The sequence below is a fragment of the Pinus tabuliformis genome, chromosome 3_2, assembly GCF_031772625.1.
Source record: "Pinus tabuliformis cultivar Carrire ecotype Pingquan chromosome 3_2, CPIR1, whole genome shotgun sequence".
NCBI classification, from domain to species: domain Eukaryota; kingdom Viridiplantae; phylum Streptophyta; class Pinopsida; order Pinales; family Pinaceae; genus Pinus; species Pinus tabuliformis.
In genome coordinates, this window is record NC_142302.1 from 224,951,734 (window position 1) to 224,974,950 (window position 23,217).

The window sequence follows — 23,217 nt, forward strand, 5'->3', positions numbered from 1 at the left end:
GATTTCAGTAACCAGGTGGCTAAGAAAAAGAAGAAGAAGACCAAAAAGAAGAAGTCTCCTAAGGGAAAGGTCGCATCTACCACGAAAATATCTGAAGTAGAACCACCTTCTGCTCCTCCGCGGAAGGCTAAGTCTCCTTGTCGATTATGCAAGGAGGACCATTTTCTTTCTGATTGTCCTGGTATTCCCAGGATTCTAAATATATGGTCCCGTGACCCGACTCGCCCCTTGTCGTCGCAGATCGACGATACCTTATCAGTTGGTAAGAGAAAAGGGAAGGTTCGTTTCCCTTGTCAACTTTGTGAAGGTAATCATCTCCTTCACCTTTGTCCACTTATGGATGAAGCCTCTCGTCTTTTGGAAAGTCTGTCAGTTCCCTTGCCCCAACTACCCGCTGGATATCAGCGTCTTTTTGCAACTGCAGATCATCTCTCCGCTAACCAAGTGATCAAGCATGATTCCTCTTTGGTCCAGCCTTCTCTTCTCGAACCTAGCTGTGCTCCGCCTGTTCCAGACCAGTCCCTGGTCGGAACGAGTGTTGATTTACATTCATCATCTATGCACCACTTTATCATCAAGGATGAACCATCCAAGTCCAAACCAAACGAAAGTCCACAGTTCCAGATGACAGTTGACCCGGTCTTTCAAAAGGTCCAGATTACAAGTGACCCGGTTTTGCCTTCAGAGGTTCCATCCTTAGATGATATTACATCTGAATCCAAACTAGACAAAAGTCAAAAGTTCTAGCTTACAAGTGACTCGGTTTTGCCCTTAGAGGTTCCATCCTTAGATGATCTTACATTTGAATCCAAACCAGACAAAAGTCAAAAGGTCCAGCTTACAAGTGACCCGGTTTTGCCTTCAGAAGTTCCCTCCTCAGATGACATTATCATTGCAAAGAATGAAGACCCCACCGTCCAAATTCTATTCATCAACATAGACTCTAATGATCAAGTGAGCATCCCTCTCATTCCTTCGCAACAGGAAGAAAGTCCATCAGAATCATATCCGGCCGTTTATCCAGTCCCACCTCCAAGCAACCTAGTTGTTTCCTTCAATTGGGATCAACTAGGCAATCCTCGGTTACTAGCCTCCATACCATTTCGAATTATAGTCCAAGTCTACCGAATGGTTATGGCCGGTACAATTATTGATGAGGGATCTCCTGTGAGTATCCTTTCTTCAACAGCTTGGGAAGCACTTGGTTCGCCACTGCTTCTGCCTGAGATGAGAAACCTTACAGGTTTCCATCGAGAAACCACTCGACCTTTAGGAATTCTTCCCAATGTACCTATCACATTAGAAGGGAAGAATATTCAAATGGGCGTCATGGTAGTCCAAGGTCCGTTAGATTACAATTTACTCCTTGGACGAGACTATATTTATCGCATACGTGCAATTGTGTCCTCACTCTTCAGAGTGATGTGTTTTCTGCACGAAGGAAGGACGATCAGGATCGTAGACCAACTTTCGTTCCCTGGTTCACACTTCACATATAGTCATCTACCATTCCTAAATGGTCTTATTTCCATAGGAAATTCCCCAACATCCACTCCGTCATTCTGATGACGGCAGCTGACCCGGGCACGTGACTGAGGCCCGGGGGGGCATGCATCCTCCTTCAAAATCGAGTCTTTCCAAGTAAACCTTCATTCCATCCACTCCGTGAATGCCATGAAGCTTGGGGGGCATGTACCTCGATTTGCATTATCATGCTGGGGGCATGCAAAAATTTAATAAGCATAGTTTTTCGTTTCAAGCTTGTGTAAACATGAAACCGAATCCAAGCAGAGTTCTCCATGGTTCAAGCTTGTGTAAAAATGAACCCATACCTGATTTACATCCCGTGATTGCCTTTTATCTGCTAAATTCTGCTAGATGAGCCTTGGTCGTTTCATTCCATCGCCACCATCTCTTTGGCCGATCATATACTTTCACTTGGTTGTTTATCCTTTCCTGAGGAACCGTAGCGATGAGTGGTTTTATTAGCCAGCCTCTTGACCATTACATGTTGTGAGCAGTTCCACCATTACCGGAACCAGTTGCTACCTTTTATACCACTCGTTCCTTCAGGACGAGTCGCCTTTACGCTCTTTTCTGACTCGTAAAATATGAAAAGATTGCCGAGTATTTTTCCTTTTTGACTCGTTAAAGAGAATAAAAATGGAGGTCCGCTTTCAGCTCTTTTTTGACCATTTAAAGAGGAAAAGATTGCCGATTCGCTCCTCTTGACTCGTTAAATGTTAATAAGGGGCGGTCGTTTTAAGTTCTTTTTGTCGACCGTTAAAACATAAAAAGATTACCGGGTTTTTGTCGTTTCAAACTCGTTAATGGTTACAAAACGACGTGGTTTTGACCGTTTTTTTACTTTTTCAGGTCGAAATCACTAATTATGAAAAGTACTCCTCGATCGTAATGATCGGGCGTTCTTTCGGGTTATTTTATACTTTTTCGGGCCCGAGAGATACGACTTTACGAAAAAGGACATCCCTGGAGTTTCCTTTGCTGCTGTCTTTTCAAACTCTCTAAACATGAAAAGACACCGAGTTCTTCCCTTGTCAGACTCGTTAAAACTTGATGACATCGGATTTTGTCACACCACAAGCATATGCTATCCCCATCAAGCTTGTTAAAAATAACTGGGGTACTCGCCAGAAATGGCGGGGGGAAAAGAAAATTTTTGAACCATAATTATTACCGTGACGGCAGTATGTCGCTCTTGAACATGGCACTTTTCTGCTTTCGTGTCCAGGGTGGGGATATCTCATCTCATATCTTTCACTTGCTTCCATGGACTTGGGTACCTTATTTGACCTCTCATCCACTCATTGCCTCGTCATCATGACCTTTGATACATTGATGTCAAAAACTGCCGATTCCATTAATGTGCCGCCGATATGTTCAAGAGAAGTTGACCTCTGCAAAGAAACAACCTCCCTCTGATAGTTCGTACAATCTTGATTCACAACATTATCTCTCTGTCTCGTGTCGATGATGTGGGAAACATTATGGCCCACCTTCGATCAAGGTCACTTCCTGTTGACTTCAACTCATTATCCAGGAAGTTGATCTAGAGACTCCTTTCCGGTGCCTTGAAGCCTGCATGCCTCAATGGCAGGTTCTTCGTGTTCGACGTGAGGTTTTCATCATTGGCCTCCGATCGAATGATTCTACGGGTGTTCGACTTCAGATCATTAATTCACACGTCGTAGATTGTACCTATAGTACCTTGAGGGCCATTGTCATTATTGGTGGTACCTCTCGCGTCTGTTAACAATTTCCACTATTGACTGGTAATCAGACGATGTTCATGCATGTTCGACTTCAGCTCATATATTCACATGCTTGAACTTGTACTCTTGTTCGGGTCGAGATGGAGCGCAAGACCCTGGATTGTGTTTGTTGTAATCCAGGCGTGATTCTTGATACTTGACTCATTCACTAGATGGCTGCGACCATACCTGAGTCAATTCATTGATCCTAGCCAGATGGTTGCGTCCATACTATGGATCTAGGTTATTTATGTACTCTCTTATGGATGGTTGCGACCATACCACGTACATCATGTAATTGAACTATCAGTCATGTTTCTTAACACAGATCCTCGGCGGCAGCTCTATATATGTGTTCTTGTGTGTTCTTGTAAAGCATTTCACCCCTCTCTCTACCTCTCGGACTTCATGCTTTAGGGGGCATCTGTTACACAGTAATTTGTCACCGTTGGTCACCGTCCCTATCGCCCCATTTCCATACATTGGAGGATGCATTCCGGGACCTGTGAGCAGTGACATAACCCAAAAACACTTGCATTATGTTCCCCTGAGTATGTACTTCATGTTCCCTAAAGACACCTTCTGCAAATTATCCTTGAAAAGTGCTCTTTTTCCATTGGCGCAGGTCCACAGTATCTTACCTGCGCCAATAACTGAGATCCTCAAAAGAGGGCGCGACCACTGGCACTCTGTCACAGAACAACACCCGCGCCAGCCCAGTTTAGTAATGATTTTTGCCAAAAGCACGCCCATATGATTTTTTCCCTTCAGATCACGAAGCCTTTTGAGGGAAAAATCCAGTGGATAGAGGTCGAGAGTCATCATCTATCCTTGACAACTATCCACAGTAGCTTTTCCGAGATAATGCCAATCCACAATGGGTGTCCTGGTTCATCGAATCTTTCTACCTTCTCCATCTATAAATATTTGTCCTCATGCATTAGACAAGCTAGTGCTAGTTGTTGAGTTCTTGAGTTCTTGGAGGAATGCTAGTTGTGATTATCATGAGTGATAATGAAGCATAGAGAGGTTATGCTGCCGGAGAGGAGATACATTGCAAGACACATATAGTTGCTCGCCCAGCCAGAGGAGAGGTTCAACATCAGAACCTTGGTTGTAACTTTTCCTGTCTATTATTAATTAATGAGCGACTGCTATTATAGTTCCAATCTCATTGTCTATTATAGTGATGTGTGATTTATTTCCTTTCTGACTGAAATATAGTTGTGCCTTGGTGGATTTTATGCTGGTATCTGTTTCTTCCTTTGCATGTGCAGGTGTCCGTTTATGATCTGTTGGAGCGAGGGAGCGGGAATATCAACTCTGCTTCGACTACAGCGTTGGATTCCAGGTTGGTCTTTTTAATTCACCTTTAATGTACAACTAGGAACTTGCGTGGCAGCATGGTTTGATTGTGGCTAGTTCTGTTTTAGACTAGTGGGATCGCCTCTGTCCGCAGAGGGGATTTACCTATCCAACAATGTGTTCCAAACTTATCCTACAAACTTCTATCTGTATATCAGATAACTCATTCAGGTGAAGGCAAAACCATTGAATTTTCACCTCACGATGTTGTAATTAAGGACCTAAGATAACCTAAACAGATTTTAGCTACTGGCGTTGTTGATGATTCTACAAGGTTGTATAATTTTAACAACTTTGGGTCATCAACTCTTCCCTCAGTGTTTTTTTCTCATAATAATGAAGTGAGCAAACTTTGGCATGAGTGATTTGGTCACTTAAACTATCGCTCCCTTAAAATTCTATGTAAAGAAAATATGGTGACAGGTCTTCCTATGGTATCTTGCATAGATGGTGTTTGTTTCGAATGTGTACTTGGAAATCATCATTGAGATATTTTTGAAAAACATGTCTCTTAGCACGCCTCAGCCCCTTTACAACTTGTGCATAGTGATTTATGTGGTCCACTTCCAGTTGTTTCATTCTCTAGCTACAATTATTTCTTAACTTTCATTGATGATTTCTCCAGACACACTTGGGTATACTTCTTAAAACTGAAGAGTGAAGTATTTAACATGTTCTTGGCCTTTAAGGCCTTTGTTGAGAAATAATCTGGACATCAAATTATTAAGCTAAGATCTAATAATGGCAGAGAATATTTTAACAACAAATTCATCAACTTCTGCACTGAGCATGGAATTCAAATGCAACATATTGTTCCATATACTCCACAAAAAAATGGTGTAGTTGAAAGGAAGAATCGCACTTTAAAGGAAATGGCTAATTGTATGCTTCAATCTAAAGGACTTAATCTTAATTTTTGGGCAGAAGCAATTAACTGTGCAAATTACATAGTAAATCGCACTCCTATTAAGGTTTTAAAGAATATCACTCCAGAAGAAGCATGGAGCTCAATTAAACTAGATGTAAGTCACTTTCATATTTTTGGAAGTGAAGCATGGGCCCATATTCCAAGTAAGAAACATAAAGCCTTAGAACCTAAGAGTGAAAAATGTATTTTTTTTGGATATTCTGAAGATGTCAACGGATATAGACTTATTCCACTTAATTCCAAAAATGTTATCATTAGAAGAGATGTAAAGTTTGCTGAAAATATATCAGCCTACGAGCCTAGTTTGACGGATGTGCCACCTCTCTCTATCCCTTCTACTTCTAAAAATATTTCTTCTTCAGATGATGACAGCGAGGATGAAAATCCTCCCCCACCTTCTCAGGATCCTCCTTCATCTCCTCAGCTTCTAAAATGGGTCTGTGCTACTTGGGATGCAGCAGGTGCTCTTGCAGGTGATCCTACAGATCAACGACGTACACATTCTTAGTTCGATAGAGCCTCTTCTTTACTGGCTCAAGCTTCAACGAATTATGATCCTGACACCTTTGCGGAAGTTTCAAGCCATCCATATTGGGATGCAGCTATGAATGAAGAATATCGTTCATTATTGGCAAATGATACATGGGATCTTGTTCCTCTTCCAAGGGACGAAAACTTGTTAGATGCAAATGGGTTTACAGAACCAAGTATGGACCAGATGGAAAAGTTGATAAACATAAAGCACATCTTGTTGCTAAGGGTTTTTCACAAGTTGAAGGCATTGACTATACTGAAACCTTCTTCCCAGTTTCCAAAATGAACTCTATCTACCTTGTTCCTTCCCTTGCTACCTCTTTCAAATGGGAAGTCCATCAAATGGATGTTAAATCTGCCTTCTTGCATGGGGACTTGCATGAATAAATCTATATGGAAAAACCTACTAGATTTATACAAAAAGACTCCAGCCTTGTATGTCAGCTTAAGAAATCCCTTTATGGTCTCAATCAAGCCCCTCGGACTTGGTATGCCAAAATGGATAGCTTTCTTTTAGATACTAGCTTTTCTAGGTGTCATTCTGACAATACTGTCTACACCAAGAAAGTGGGTAAGTCTCTTATCATTCTTGTTCTTTATGTTAATTATCTTATCATTACTGTTAGTGATCCCAACATTATAAACCATGTGAAGTCCAGCCTTAAAAAGAAGTTTGAAATGACAGAATTAGGACACTTTCATTATTTTCTTGGCCTTCAAGTCTTGCAATCCAAGGAAGGTATTTCCCTTTCCCAGTCCAAGTATGCATGTGATCTTTTACGCCACTTTCACATGGAAGACTGTAAGCCAACCCCTTATCCCTTTCATTATGGAGCAAAAATTTCAGTCACTTGTACTTCCCTAAAGTTGAGGCTACCTTATACCGTCAACTTGTAGGAAAAATTTTGTATCTGACCCATACCCGTCCTGACCTTTCCTTTGTTGTTGGCCTTATTTCTCGGTTTACGTAAAACCCACATGAAAGTCATTGGAAAGTAGCTAAAAGAATACTTCATTGTGTTCAAGGTACAGTTTAGTTTGGGATTCATTACAGTGCAAAAGCATCTCCTCTATTGGTTGGTTTCACTGAGTCTGATTGGGCTGGTGACCCTGATGATCCTAAGTCTACTGCAGGTTATGTCTTCACTCTTGGTTTTGACCTATTACATGGGCTTGCAAGAAACAAAGTTCCATTTCTCTTTCTTCAGTAGAACCAGAGTATCGTGGCGTTGTAGAAATCTAGTAAGGAAGCCCTATGGCTTCGTCATATCCTGTCAAAGTTTGATTTTCAGCAGCAGTATCCGACTACAATTTGGTGTGATAATCAAAGTGCCATTCAACTATGAAAAGATACAGTCCAACATCAGTGCAGAAAACACATTAAACTACACATTCACTTCATCGGAAATCTCATTCATGACCATGTTCTTGAAGTGCAATATTGTTCAATTGATGATCAAGTTGCATACATCTTTACAAAGGCTCTCACAGAAGCGAAGTTTACTAAACTTCGATTCATGGTTGGACTTTAGGAAGTCGTCACTAAGGGGGGATAGGTTCTAATGCCTCCTTCCTTCTCATAGTGTATCATATTTTTACATCCTTCAATCCTATCCCAAGATTTTCTTAAGGGTGGATGTTAGGATATTCCAACACATAGGAAATAGTTAAGTATAACTTGGTCTAGTGTAGAGTTAGGTAAAGTGTGTTTCTTTACTATGTACATTTGTAACTTACAATCTGATGGTCACAATATGTTCTAGACATGAAGTGATCTGACGGTTCATTCTCTCCTCGGTATTACCGACACTTGATCTGTGGCTTAACACCCGATTGGTCCATGATCTCTATTTAAAGAGCATGGAGGGTCATTTGTAGGGTGATCATTCATGAGAGAAGCTTATGTAAATTTTCTTTATTTTATTAATAAATTTCCTGAAGTGGTCGCGTTGGCTCAGGCCGTGGACTGTTTCCCTCTTTGAGGGTTTTAACCACGTCAAGAATATTGGTGTATTGATCTGTGATCTGTTTGTGAGCGGTTTCCTTTGGTGTTCTATCTGAGGAACTTACCCTGTAAATTCCTACACTAACGAATTTAGTGTTCCTAAATACTCCTAAAACATGCTTCAAACAAGTTAGCTTAGCATTTTGCTATAATTTTCTTTCTGAAATGTTTCAAACTATGAAACCTAGAGGAGAGAAAGAAGAGATTTCAAGTACTAGTAGTAAAAATTTCATACCTTGTTTCTCTATAATTTTGGAGATATGATCTGAGGAAGTTAATGTTCATGAATGCACGTAAAACATGTTTCAAACAATTCAAATTGGCATTTCTACTACAAATTTCTTTCTGAGATGTTTCAAACTTTGAAATATGGAGGAAACAAACAAGGCATATCAAGGTACCCGTTTCTGGGAAAACTAGTGTCTTTTCGATCTACTAGCCCTCTAGGATTGGCAACTATCCTAGCAAACAAACAATCAAAGTAATTTGGGATTTCCTCTATGTATGATAGATAAGAGAGATGCAAAGGAACCAACCTGGATCTTCCACTTGACTTCTTGCTTGATTTCTCTCCCCTTTGATAGAGCTTGCAACTCCTCTCCTACTTGTCCCACTTAGAGAATACATGTAGAAACAAAGTAGCAAAACACCATCAAAGAATCTTGATCTATAATATCATAAACAATGCAGAATCAGAAATACATTGAACATACAATGGCATTCAAATACACGATTGTATGGAGAAAAGCTCAAAGAAATTTATTACATATGAAGGGAGAATTACAACCCAGCTATCTGATCCAGCATCAAAGCCCTATTCACCTCATGAAAAGAAAGATCTCCCAACAATACAATGCTCTTTCTCAAAGACAAACTATCAGCACTTCCTTACAAATTACAAAATTCCAGCCTCAAGATCTCTCAGATGAGGGATCCATTTATAGATGTCTACAAGGGTGTGAGTCATCTCTGGGTTTTTGATTAATGTCATTCCACTTGTTGTTCTTGGTTCCACTTGGAGATTTCTTGGATCTCTTACTCATCCCTGGGCAAATTCAAAGAGGCAAGTGTCATAGGAGAAGTTTCTAGAAGATTCCATAAGCATCCACTTAGCACACTGTCTCGAACATTTGTCCATTCTCACTCATCGCACCCCACAGAAGGCCTCTTCAGTATGCATCACACTTGGCTAGTGTAGAAGTTGGTATGCATCGCACCCTGATAGCGGAGCAGTCAGTATGGTCCAGTTTTGGCCAGTTCTGAGTGGTTTTTCAGGTGGAACTTCTAGGGAATGATGTAATTAGTTGACCATGATCCTTTAGGGTATGAAACAACACTTTTAGGGGTTAAATAGCCCTTGATTTATCTACAAATAATATTGGGGTTGCAGTGCCCAAATATGTCTATAGCAGTTTCCCCCTAAAGCATGAAGTTGTAAATTTTTTGATGTCGAGTGAAATGCTTTATCATGAGGATCCGAGGTATTCGAACTGGAAGGTGACCTGTATAAGATACAATACAATACATCATCATCATATTATTTTCATGATCTAGCTGAGGCAGGCATTCCCATGCGCAACGTTATAAATTCATTTTCATGTACATCGAACAGATAATCGTCTACGGTTGCAGACTGGTGATTCTTTATATGTAGAGTCATCATCCCTAGCTATAGAAATTTTAAATAATAAACACTTATTCAAAAAATATTATCCCGATTATACATTATTGCGAAATACATGCATAATGCATAACCTCCTCTACGTTGATAAAAAAATTAGCAGCATCAAACACAATGAAACATCAATAACATGCACACATTAACACAGTATGTATCCCGGGGAAAGCTTACAGCTGAAAACCCCACACTATCTATATATTAATGATTGAGAACATATAACAATACATAGTACAATACTCCTCACAAGCATCCAACACTATCTCCACCTATTACACACAAAACTAGCTCATATCCGAACAAGTCAGAGGTTCAAATCTTCTCCACTGCTTTGCCTGCCTCTATTGCACACAATACCTTGTGAAAATCACTCACACTGGAAATCACGTGAGCATAGGCTATTTCACTGGGCATATACTAGTTAATTCTCATGGGCATACTCAATACATTGCTTGTGCAAGACCTCATGCACAACTATAGTCACAACTGATAGCAATCTCAACCTCTAACACCTGTCTCCACTGAACTGTACATGCACTGAGTTAACTGATGTATTCTTCAGTTGCATTATGAGTTAATAATTAGTGAATTAATTTAATCAATTAATTCAAATCACACATCACTAGTCTATTTGTAGTTAGACTAATTACAATTAGTTTAACCAAGTCAAACTGAACACAACTCCATCAACTCCACATCCAACTCCACAGAACTCACATGCATGAGTTCTGATGCCCTGCATGCAATAGCTCAACTGACTCATAAGAAACTCATATTTCCTTCTGACAGCTGCATGTGCCACATCTGTAGCTCAAACTGAAGTGCTCCAAGAGGATAAGATAAAGTTTATAGTCTAAATATTATTATGAGACAATAATATTTGACTTTTCTATTTTGACTAGCTGTCTAAAAATAGACTCTGATCACTCCTGCTGTGATCCAAAAATAAAAGTCCATATATTTTTCCCAGCATGACCAATCATCCATAAACAACATATTGCAACTCATAGACCATGATCCATATGTCTAAAAATAAGCTTTGCGCCATAATTTTCCTGCGGGCCCACTTAGTGAAGGCGACTCCTTTCCACTAAGCTCCATCATCTCGTTTCATTTTCAACACTAGCTTGGATGATCATCTATGAAGCTTCTGTGTACATTTGATGTCTTTATATTCCTGAATATATCACAGCCTGGATGGATGAAACTAGATCTGGTGTCTTCAAACTCGTTCAATCTTCACCCGATGTACAAGTCGATCCATGTGAAAAGATGTCCTGAAGTCGAACATGGATAGACATCGCCTGATTACCAGCCAATAATGTAAGCTATTAACAGATGCGAGAGGAATCACCGATAATGATGATGACCCTCAAGGTATTATATTACAATTCATGTGGTGTGAATATATGATCCGACGTCGAACACCACACAAAATCTTTCGGTCGAAGGCCATTGATGTCAACCTGTCGCTGATGTTATCACCCTAAAATCTTTGTCTCTAAGCTTTGGAAAGTTGCCTTGTTTCTAGTCATAGTCTTATAAGTTTTGATTCATCTCATCACAATTAATGTAATTCTCATTTACAAACCCTTCTTCTAGTCATGGTGTTAAAGGGTCTCTAGGTCATTTCATGCTTTAAGGGTTAGGTCATAAGGTTAGAAGTTTTTTAAGGTCATATCTCTTTTCCAAATAAAGTTTGGCAGCCTCACCATGTGTTTTGACATCAGTTTTATTCCAAAGGATTGATGTTAGTCTTGGTCTAATCTTTCCATGGTTGCTTTAGTGTCTAAGATCTAGAAAAGAGTCTTGTTGGTATGGTCAAATAGGGTCAACACTCCGTTCTTGCCCATCATTGGCCCCACATCACACCTAAAATTCCATGTGTCAAACTTGTGTCAAGGTTTTCATGCACTACAAGCTGCCTATGAGTTTTCGTAGCACAAAACCTAGAAATTTCACTGGCCGTGCTAAGAAATCATGGATTCTGAACTAGGAGTTTTCGTAACGTGCTACAAAACCCCTGAAAAAGCCTGTTTCAGCATTAAAAAATATGTTTTCTGCTTTTACTAGTCAACTTCCAGAAGGGTTTCCGAGCAGTTGAGAACTCAATTTTGAAAAATGAAAGAGGCTTTTCTTCCTAAAATACTGCGCTACAAAAACCGCTTTCAGTTTCTTCAAATTCGTTCTGAGGTGGGAGGAATTTATGGTTAAACTTACGCTACGAAACTGCTGAAAGTCAAGCTTTGTCTTCTGGTTTTAGTAGTCTTTTTCAAGATCAGTTTCTGGTTACAGGAAAAGGTATTTTGGAATTCTAACAGAGGTTTCTCTTTACCAACTCGCTAGATAAAATAACCTATCTCACTTTATTCACAAGTGTTTTCAGTCGGGAGATACTAAGCTTTCTTTGAAACCATAATTTCAAAGAACATATTTTTCTTGTTTGACACATGTTTTTCAAGGACAGATTCTGGGCAGCTGGAGAAGTTTTTTAAAAAACCAAGAGATATTTTTGTTCTAGACAGCATGGACTACAAAAACCTCCTTTAATTTCATAAAATATGTCGTGGATGAGAAGATAAAGGCTCTGTCCCACGTGCTAATTTTCAAAGATCCTAAACCTAAAAACAGGGAAACATGTTCCCGAATTTCTAGGGTTTGTCATCAGTAGTCAGGTGACAACGTGGGAGGCTTCATCAAATTCGACTTCATGAGGTTGAAGTTGTCAAAGAATTCTTTAAATATTTAGATAAGGTTGTTGTAATCATATTAAGGAGCTACACTCCTAGTTGTATTAGGTCTCTAGGACTGCTAGTTAGCTGTCATTTGCATTTAATAGTTAGTTTTGAGTATCAATAGGTGTCATAGTAGGATGAATTCGAATTCCCCTCATGCTGGAGGAGGAATCTAAGTCATGTAATTAACTCTATATATTGGACAAGGTTTAATGCACAAAAGGTTGGAATTTTTTGTAAAGAACTCTCATATGGTGCTTTTGTGTAAGACTCTGTTTTAAGTAATAAAGTATTTGGCTTTGCTTCTCAAGATTCAGAAGGAATTCAATGTTCAAAATGTCTTATGGTTCTTCTCTTCTCATTACTTACAGTGGTATGAATTTATGATTACTTAGAATTCACTGGTTATGCTCTAACTTCCTTCATACATTTGTAGATTATGTTTTCCTTTATGCTACTGATGTACTCTCCATATGTTGAATTCTAGATGCCCTGACTTCCATGTAAAGCTAATATTATTATCATACTGAAGCATTTCTTGACTCCATAAGCCCAATGGATGTTTACTGATTGTGTTCCACCATTCATATTTCTTCACTTGTTTCATAGATTTAGCCATCTAATTTATTATCAAAATCTTTAACCTAGTGAGAGAGCCCTCTCAGGTTGAGGAGGCTAAGCCTCAGCCAAAAGTGGTTTGAAATAGTTACTCAAAGTCTTCCTGATCAGCAACCTATCAGGGGTTGATTTTGTGATAACATTTTGGTGCGTCTGCCGGGAGCCTGAAGTCTATTCATTCCCAAAATCAAGAATCTTAACTTCTGAAGGTAGCAGGAGCTCAGAAATTTTTTAAGGCTGCAAACTACCTTGGTGACTCCACACATCGAATAAAAAATTGGAAGGTGACTCCACTACTAGAAGATCAGTAGCTTGATGAAGTTTCAAGATGAGTTACATTGCAAGAATGAATGCCAGGTGCCCCTATGAATCGGTCTCATATCCCTGGTTTTCCAAATCCTATGCCAAAGGTTGATTGGTTAGATGATCTTCCAATATTCAAAGATGAAAAGAAAGACAATGTTGCTCTTCATTTGGTTAGGTTCCATATGCATGTACGCAGTCTTAAGGTTCAGTTCCCTGAAGATTGTCTCATGAGGATGTTTTTGACCACTTTAGAAGGAAAATCATGGTCTTCGTATAAAAGCTTGGAAAATGGTTCATTATACTCTCTTGCTAATTTCCATGATGTATTCTATGACATGTATAAAGAGTGTCATCCCTCCTTATTGCTGGTCAAAGATTGTTGTAAACATTCTATGAGTTTTATTCAATATTTGGAGGATTGTTATGATGATGATGAATTTATGGATGAAGAAATTTTAGAGGCTCTTCATAACAATACATTTCAACACTAAGAAGAAAGAATAACATCCCACGAAATGTAGCATGAAGATCAATAGGGGTTTACTTATGAAAATCATATTTCATCCTCTGAGATTGGTGTAGAGATGCAACAAACTTGCCAGTATTTTGATCATAAAGAGTATGCAAATGATTACAAACACCAAGAAGAAATGCTGGAAGAAATTTTTTATAATCCTCAGGCAGAGGAAAAGGTTGTTTATTTTTGTAATTCCTTGCAGCAGCTTACATCAAAGAATGATCATAATAATGAGAAAAATTATATTGTTTGTGGGAATCATTCAGAAAAGCAGTTGGATAGCATATCAAATAAATGTTGTGTAGATGAGGATCAATTGTTTAAAGATATAGAATGTTATGAGAATCATCAAACTAACCATGTGTTTTTTGACCCTATAGCTGACTACATGGAAAAGATTTACTGTTCAGGCTTCCAGTTATATTTTCATCTTGAAGAACAGTTACATCTCATGCTACCTTGGTTATTTCAGTATCTGGTTTATTTTTTCTTCAAGCATAGTCAAGAGATTCAAGTGTCAGATCAGATCAACGACTGGCTTCATTGGAAGTTTCATGTTCCTTTAGCTACAAGTGGAGATTGCAGCTGATAAGGTAGGTAGGGATGTGCAAATAAGCTTAGGGTAGGTTGATTAGCATCTATTTCAGTAGGTGCAGTTTGAATTATTCGTTCAGAAATCATTAAAGGCTTGAGAAGCAAATTGGGTAGAGGTTCAGAGTTTTATTCTAGAGGATGGATAGTGGCACTGGAGCTACAAGTTCTTAGTATACCACAAGGGCACACTATCCCTAGTGGAGCCACTGTTATCACCCTAAAATATTTTCTCTAAGCTTTGGATAGTTCCTTGTTTCTAGTCATAGTCTTATAAGTTTTGAGTCATCTCATCATAATTAGTGTCATTCTCATTTACAAACCCTTCTTCTAGTCATGGTGTTAAAGGGTCTCTAGGTCTACTGTCAATAGCGAAGGATATGCCACTAATGACTGCAAACCCCAAGGTACTGCCAAATGGACTCTAGATCTTTGCCCCAGAGCAATGAATCGGAGTTGATAGGGAAAGATCCACTAGAAGGAAGGCATTAAGGCATCCTTCATCAATCTAGCGTGAGTGTAACCCGTAGGCCAATAATGTGGAAGGAATCAGACGAAAGAGATGTAGTAACCCGACTGAAGTATGTTTCCGGCATACACAAGATGTGGCTAGAGCACGGTGGAAACCCTCTGAACCAACCAATAATGAAAGCTGACACAGAGGCGAGGTATCCACCAATAGGGTCAAATGGAAACCAAGGTACTGCACGAATCCCAATGTGTGATAATGTAAGTTGATGTCGAACACAAGGGAAACCACTCAGTCAAAGACCCATGATACTGATCGATGCTGAGCACAAGGTGACCTATAAATACTGAAAATAGGGCCAGGATGTAGCTCTAGGCCTGTCCTCAGAGCAAGATGTCGTTGCTGATAAGGACCAGACCCGCCAGCAAGAAGTCAATGGAGACCTTCTTGAACCGGCATGAGTGAAGGACCAATATAACTGATGTGATGATAGACATGATACTGACAACCAGGGATGGCCAACTGAAAAATGAGTCAAGAGACACCGCAGAGAGGTTGACTCAGGCTAACTTCCCTTGAACAAAGGCATGACTCAATGTGACTATGTGGCAGCATATGATGACTCTGTATAAGTTTGTCATGCAGGAGGCACGAATGAACCCTCCATATGATTGGAAGAGATAACCAATTGGGGGAGAACTGACTCAATACCAAGGTTAAGGCGTACCTAAGTCAAACTAAATCCCGCCCAAATGGAGGAGACTTTGTTTTGAGTGCTTTGTTCAATGGTGACACGACTGACTCTAGCTGCCAACAATAAATGGAAATATTGTCCCGTTCCCGCTCTTTTTTGGAATATATATTTTTTTTGTCTTTTTCTTTAAGCTGGAAAAAGAATAAAAGAATGTTATAGTACAGTGGAAAGAATGAGTGTCAGTGAAACAAATGATTTAGTTCCTAGGATTGAAACATTCCTATGCTCAATGCAGGGAGGTGAAAACTGGCCAAAGACACTCAAAGGTGTGTTCCTTCCATGGGTCAAGGTGTGTCAAGCTGTAGAAGTCAAAGGTATGCGAGGTTGATTTTGCAATCGGCATGGTCAAAAGTTGGCTTAAACACGAGTCCAAGTGAAGCCGGCTCTAGGCCAAAAGGTGCAAGTATTCAACATGCAATGGAGTAGTACAACTCAACACAAAGGAGCCTCTAGGGTATAAGGCCAAAACGAAGCGAAGAAGCAAAGAGGAATGAGTCTTTATCACATAATTCATGGTGGGACTACAGAGGACTCCCGAGCCTACTCAAATCAGAGCAGAATGGGCAACAAATGTCAGTGAGGTGCTAACTATGATGTCCATGTAAAGGATGGCTCTACCATTGTGTCATGATTTAAAAAATCGACAAGTGAAGATGGCTTACGAACTATAACACGATGGGATTGACCCTATGGCAGATGTATCGACAAATGGAGGCTAGTATGCATAATGCAAAGGAAAAATTGCTTCCCTAACCTATAAGCCAGTGAGAAAATGATAACTGCCATGACGGGTCAGCAGTCATGGAACCGTCTCGAAACAGTCGAAAAAACGTCCAAAATGTCCTGAAAATCAAACCATTCTTGACATTCCAAGCTCCCAAGTTAAAAGTCACATGAGGCCAAACAAAATAAAATTTTGAATTTTTTTTTGCATTTTCAAAACCTATAAAAGAGTTTTTTGACTCACCATTTTCAGCATTTGAGTTTGAGAGCAAAGAAGTGGAGCAAAAGGAGCAAACTTCCCATATGCCAAATTCAACCGTTCAGATTCTTCCAAAACTTCCAGGTAACTCTTATACTTGTCGTGCAATCCATTGTGACTAGTTTTAGAATTTTTAATTTATGTTTTACCATTGAATTTTTTGCCAAAAATTTCACCGCGGCGTATATGCGGGTTGGTAATATGAAACCCGCGTACACGCAGGCCCTATTGTATGCAAAGGGACCCGCGTATATGTCGCGAACATTTTAAACAAAAAAACTAACAGTTGAAAATAATTTTTTCTTCAAGATGCCGGTCACTTGGCGAGAAAGAGAGCATAGCGCAGTAGATGATGAGGTCATGAATGATCCTGATGCTTTCGATGCCCTACGAGGATGTGGTTTGCTTAAATTCTTCAAACTGCCGAATATGAAAGCAAACACACGTCTGCTTGAGATGCTCATTGATTACTGGAATATCGAGGAGGATGCCTTTATGATTGACCAAATTCCACTCAGGATAGAAGTGGAAGATATCTATTTCATCACAGGCCTTTCTCGAAGGGGAGAGGTAGTACATTCCCGGGGGAGGACACGGAGTAGTCTCTCGATCGAGGACTACGTACAGATATATTTCCTGGGACATCCAAAGAAGGTTGGAAGTCAAATTTCCATCACACATGTGGCGAGTTTACTGCTGAGGATAATCCTGTTCACCATAGCTCGAGTGAACGGATTAGCTTCTCTGCACCAGGCATCACGGCTAACCATGAGCGTGGCAGTTGAATGTCTTACCACTGTATTTGACTGGTGTACTCCTCTTCTGGCTAGCATGAAGAGCCAGCTCACTTCTATCAAGAGGGGGCAGACCAAAAACTTTGGATATGGGACTATTCTATGTTCTTTCTTTTTTGAGAGGGTCCTAACACTCCGCTCTAGGGTAGCCATCAGCACCCCATGAGATCCACGCATGAGCAGGTGGGCCGACCTGATGAAACGTCTAGGGGGTGGGGACATCCCACGGACTGCATTTGACGATGACTTCTTTTCCAGGTGGGATCAGCAGATCATTGCCATAGATGACTACCCTTATGGTGGGTTAGATTTCCGAGGATATCCCGATCAAGCGTTACCACCGACCGCAACATGGGGCGACATTGGTAAGTATTTTTGATTTTATGATTTTTTTTTGGATTTTTCAAATATAATAATGATTTTTGAAAAATATTTTTGATGGGATTCAAATGAATAATATGATGATCATGTTCCAGATATTGGGTCGGTATGACCAGATGGGTTCCTGCGGCATAGACGGCGCGGCCGAGGAGCCGAAGAGGCGACTGATGATACAGAACGACTTCTACATACAGTTAAGTGACACTTGGTGAGACTAACTCACTGAGTACCGAAGGCTTCCGTAGAGGACCTTCCTGAGGATATGCAGCGTCATGTGGTTGGCATGCCACGTGACTGGGTTCGCACCTTTAGGCATGTAGTCAATGCGATAGCTACCTACTTAGCCACTCATCTTGAGCCGGGGCATTAGATATACTAGACATGATTATGGGCATTTGAGTCCCAATTTTGTATATTTTTTGGACAAACTTATGTACACTCGAGATGTTTTATGTATATATATATATATATATATATATATATATATATATATATATATATATATATATATACACAGTTTGAATTTTTGATGCTTGATTTTATTGTGATGAATGATTGATGTCCCAGTCTAATGCTTGATTAGCGATAGAATCCGCTAACCAATTATGAGATTTTGGAATGTGAAAATAATTAATATAAGTAAATGATCTTTGCAACAACCTCACCCTTAAATACTGGCGATATAAACATGGATCCCTTACACGATAAATGTTGTTCAATTGTGACACTATCAATTGTGAATCAAGATAAACTACCAACGAGTCGATTCCATAAGAAATTGCCTCGGATAGTAAATTAATGATGGCAGTATACTCAAAAATATTATTTGAAGCAGGACCAATGCATATGCCCCTTGATACCATCAATTGACCAGTTGGATAGTAGAGTACCCAAGCTGCGGAAGCAAGATTCTGAGTGTGCCGACTAGCACCATCGTCGAATCCAAAATAGACCAAGTCATCCATCAACACCTGCCATAGCAGACCAAAAAGTGTTGATATCAAAAACTCTCGATGAGATATGTACAAATATACATAATGTACAAAGAAGCCTAGCTGCTAAGCAAAGTACTTCTTAAGGTAGAGCCCGTCAGGGGGCTCCACCCACTTGCTCCTACGGATGTTTATCGGTACAATTATTGAACCAATCAATATACTTCCTTCAACAAGTGACTATGTTGGAGCCAAAGGGACCGTATAAACATCGCTAGTCAGACTAGAGGACCTGGTTTCAACTTCATGCAAAGGGGAATGAAAACATGACCGACAATGTAAATCTTCCAAAGGTCGATCTACAACTGTCATTGCTTCGAATATCCCTTCTTCAGATGGAAAAACGATATCTGAGCAATCCAACGCAGAAGTGGAATCAAGGTTTCGAGGATGAGCCACATCACTATCTATCTCATTCTCAAAGGAAGGAGTAGAATGGTTGTCTACAGAGTTGGTGATAAACTCACATCTAGGCTCTGCTGCAGACGCAAGAGATTCTATTTCACCCATCTTGCCATCATCCGATGTGGTCGCAGATGAAGAGAAGGGTCTAGGATCCAAAAAATAATGAGCTTGAACAAATTATTTCCGTAAAGGGTCCCTGGAGGATGACATTGTATCTATTCTAGCCGTAGGAGGGGGAAGATCAAACGTACCCATCAATGAAGAGTACGTCCTGACTCCTAGATTCTTAGTAGGCAGATGGGGGTTATCCACTAAGGGAATAGTAGAGTCCGAAGTTGCTCTAGGATAGACTGGAGAATAATCCAATTGATCAACCTTAACGATTTTCCCTTCATGAGGAAAGAAAATGACACGAAACAGAGTCGAAACACCGACTTCCATTTCGTATACCCAGTTCCTTCCTAAGAGGAGATTATAGTCTAGGTTAGCATCAATGACTTCTACTTCAATATTAACGACCTTCCCTCCAACACATATAGGAAAGGCCAGGATAATACCGTATGGCCTATGAGAATGATCATCAAACGTTGTCAAGAGGGTAGGTGAAGGAACAACTAACGGTGATCTAATGGCCTTCCAGCATGACATAGACATGACACACGTGGAAGCTCCCTCATCTATAACCAGCTGAAAAATATTTGTTTTCTGGTAGGTAGACTTTATCTGGAAATCCATGTGATGAGGAAGTCTCTTTTTGACATTATTCATATCAAAAGTGAGAGCTAAGGAATTACTTGGATCCATTGCCCCCATTTCTGACAGCAAGGCACTTCTTTAAGTAGGACATGACTGGAGAACCTCTAAAGCGGACATAGCACATCGACTCTAAGCCAGATCCTCAACAATGGAGTAATTCTAGGCTGCCCTAATATTAGGGTTGATAGTCGCGAGTTTAGCGGAACCTTTTGGTGTCCGTGGTATATTCTCGACATAAAGTCACTCAATATGAAGTGGGTTGATAGTTTCGGGAACTGATTTATCCTTAGAAGTTCCAGCTTCACCACAATCGCGTGACCGTGTGGCCACATTAGCATGAGAACCCATCATGAAAACATTTGATGATTTATCCCCTTCCTAGATACCGACTGCAGAGGTACCAGGATTTGAACTCACGCTAGTAATCATTTGCTGCCCTTGGGGAAAAGGGTTGGTTAACACAGCTTGAGAACTGGAAGCCCCTTGCTGCCCTAGCAAGCGCTGAGAATCTTGAATATTTGGGAAGAGATGAGTTAAATGGTCTCCACTGCACAACTTGCATGGAAACTTGACTTTCTTTCTAGACTCATTTCTACCACCACCAACATTATTGCCGGATTTATTTGCGTCAGCCTTTCCATCCTGACTCTTTTTCTTACCTCGTCCTTTCTTCTTCCAATTGGAATTTTGATTTCCTTTGGGGTTATCAGATTGGATGGCATTAATCGAAGAGGGTTGGGAAGCCATAGGGTTAGACGATGTGACTTGGTTGTTAGGAGCAGTTTGCAAAGACAACTTCTGCAATTGGCTCAACAAGTTCACCATATTTGTGTCTACCGATCCAACGATACCATCCGCATGGGGACCTGGCTTTGACTTGGCTATATCAACCTTAGACCCAGGAGCATCTAGCAAGTATTTTTGTAGGATCCCAGACTAAGAGTAGATCAATTCTAATTGCTAGGCCCTAAAAATGGCTTGCTCCTCCGAATAGACTCCAGACATGGAGACATCCTTAGATATCTCAGGTTGTAAAGATTTCAAAAACCATTCGAGCCGTAATCCGGAGGGATTTCGGCTTTAATGAGCCTCTTTCTCTGTCTCCATTCCTGAATATGGTCAAAAATGTGAGTTGCCTTATCCTGACGAAAAGTGGCCAGAAGTTCAGTTCCGACATCATAACGGACAGGCAACTGGAAATGATTTAAGAAAATATTAGCTAAGTTAGCGAAAGATATAAAGCTGCCCCCTGGCAACTCTATATACCATTTGGCTGCATTACCAGTCAAGGTGCGTTGAAAAAGTCTCAACCTAACTGAATCATCGATAAGGGAGTTAGATGAGCAGCACAAATGGGATGTGGTTACATGGTCCCCTGGGTCTTCACCGCTCTTCCCTTCGAATTTTGGAATGTCTGAAGGGAGTTGGGTTGGGACCGGAGGCCAGGCTAGATTGTATTTGATTGGATCGTTTGTTAATTTAGTGAGATCTGGCAAGTTCAAAGTTGCCAAAAACGGAAGCCTAAGAGGACCTTGGGGATTCCACCCAGACTGGGCAGAGCTCCCAAAGTTCTGAAAAGATTGGCCTGGATTTTGGAAGGCACCAGGCTACTTGAAGTAACCAACAGAACTAGCTAAACCAAAAGGCAAGCCTTGTGATCCAGCAAAATTCAGAGTTTGACCAACTCCGGCCGTAAAACCTCCATAACCATCAAAGCTTCCTCCTAAAGGATTATAAGGAGTCGATAACCCCTGATACGGATTCCAAGCAAAAGCTAAAGGAGGAATACTTTGAAACGAACTAACTGTGGAGTACAGCCTATTCCCTTGTTGGCCAAGAAACGGATTCCCAGTTCCCATGCCACTAACCACAGGGTTAGTCCAACCTTGAAAGGGATTGCTACTTTGTCCTAAAGAAGAGAAAGGCATAGATCCAATTGTCGGGTTGGAATGTGGTATATGACCACTTCCGAAAGGAAAATCCTGGAATGAATTTAATCCACTCATTGTGGATGTGGAGGCACTAAACGGAACTGATGGAATACCCTGAGACTGGGTTCCAAATGGGAAGAATCCAGAACTAAAAGCATTGGTTTGGGAATTTCCACTCGTGCAAGGAATGGAGGTAGACCTAACTAAAGATGTGCTAGCAAAAGACCCAAACAAAGAAGCAGAGGAGATGGAAATCATTCCTCCCCCTTGTACTGATGTTGGAGTCTGCATAGTTGTAGCACTTGTAGTAGAAGCCATGCTTCCAGTAGTGGTCATCGACGGTAAGTGCGTAATGTGACCTGGACTTGATGGTCTATGCGTCGGAGTCCCAACGTATTGTAATACTTCCAGATAGCTAGATGGTAGGGGAGAATTTGGAGCCGCTAACGACTCTGAGAGTTCTTCTACCTCTATGTTATTCTCTGTTTGAAAGAGAACTCGAGAAAGAACTGGAGTGTTCCTCTCTTGTTCTGCGAAAGTGCCAGGCCTTACTTGAACACTAATGCCCCGGAGAGGAGGATCAATCCCCGATGCATCAGCTTCCATGGGACGAAACCCACCAGCAGTATTACCTCTGTGCCTTCTAGGAGAAGGTTCTAAACTTGGTGGTGAAAGACCACGAAGTGTTTGAGACCGTCTAGGTAATCGGTCAGCCACTTTGAATTTTTTATTAAGATCTAACTAAAGACTCAAAAAATTGAAAGATAGGCCAACTAAGAGCACAAAGCACACACTATAAAGTCCCTAAAAGATATCAGCCAGTCAAACAAATTCCAAGTATTTCCTCTCCAGGTGATTAGGACCGGACACCAAAAGACAAGAAAGTGAATTAAGGGGCCTTTCGAAGATAGTCTGGGATAATGATGGCCCAGTCCTATCAACGAAGGTAATAGAGGAAGTTACGCTGACCTCCTAACAATAGCTTGCGCTGGTGTAAGCCCCCAAGCTTCGCAAGGGTGCCCTCCAGTAGTACCGTTGAGAGTGATACAACATCGACCTCAGGTGCCACGGGATTCCCCTCCGCAGCCACCTGTGTAGATCCCTAGGAGTAGCAACTATGGATACCAACTCGTTGTAGAAGCCAGGTGGAACAGTCGTGAGGGAAGATCAGACAAGTAGGAGAGGGGGTACCTCTCTTCCCTGT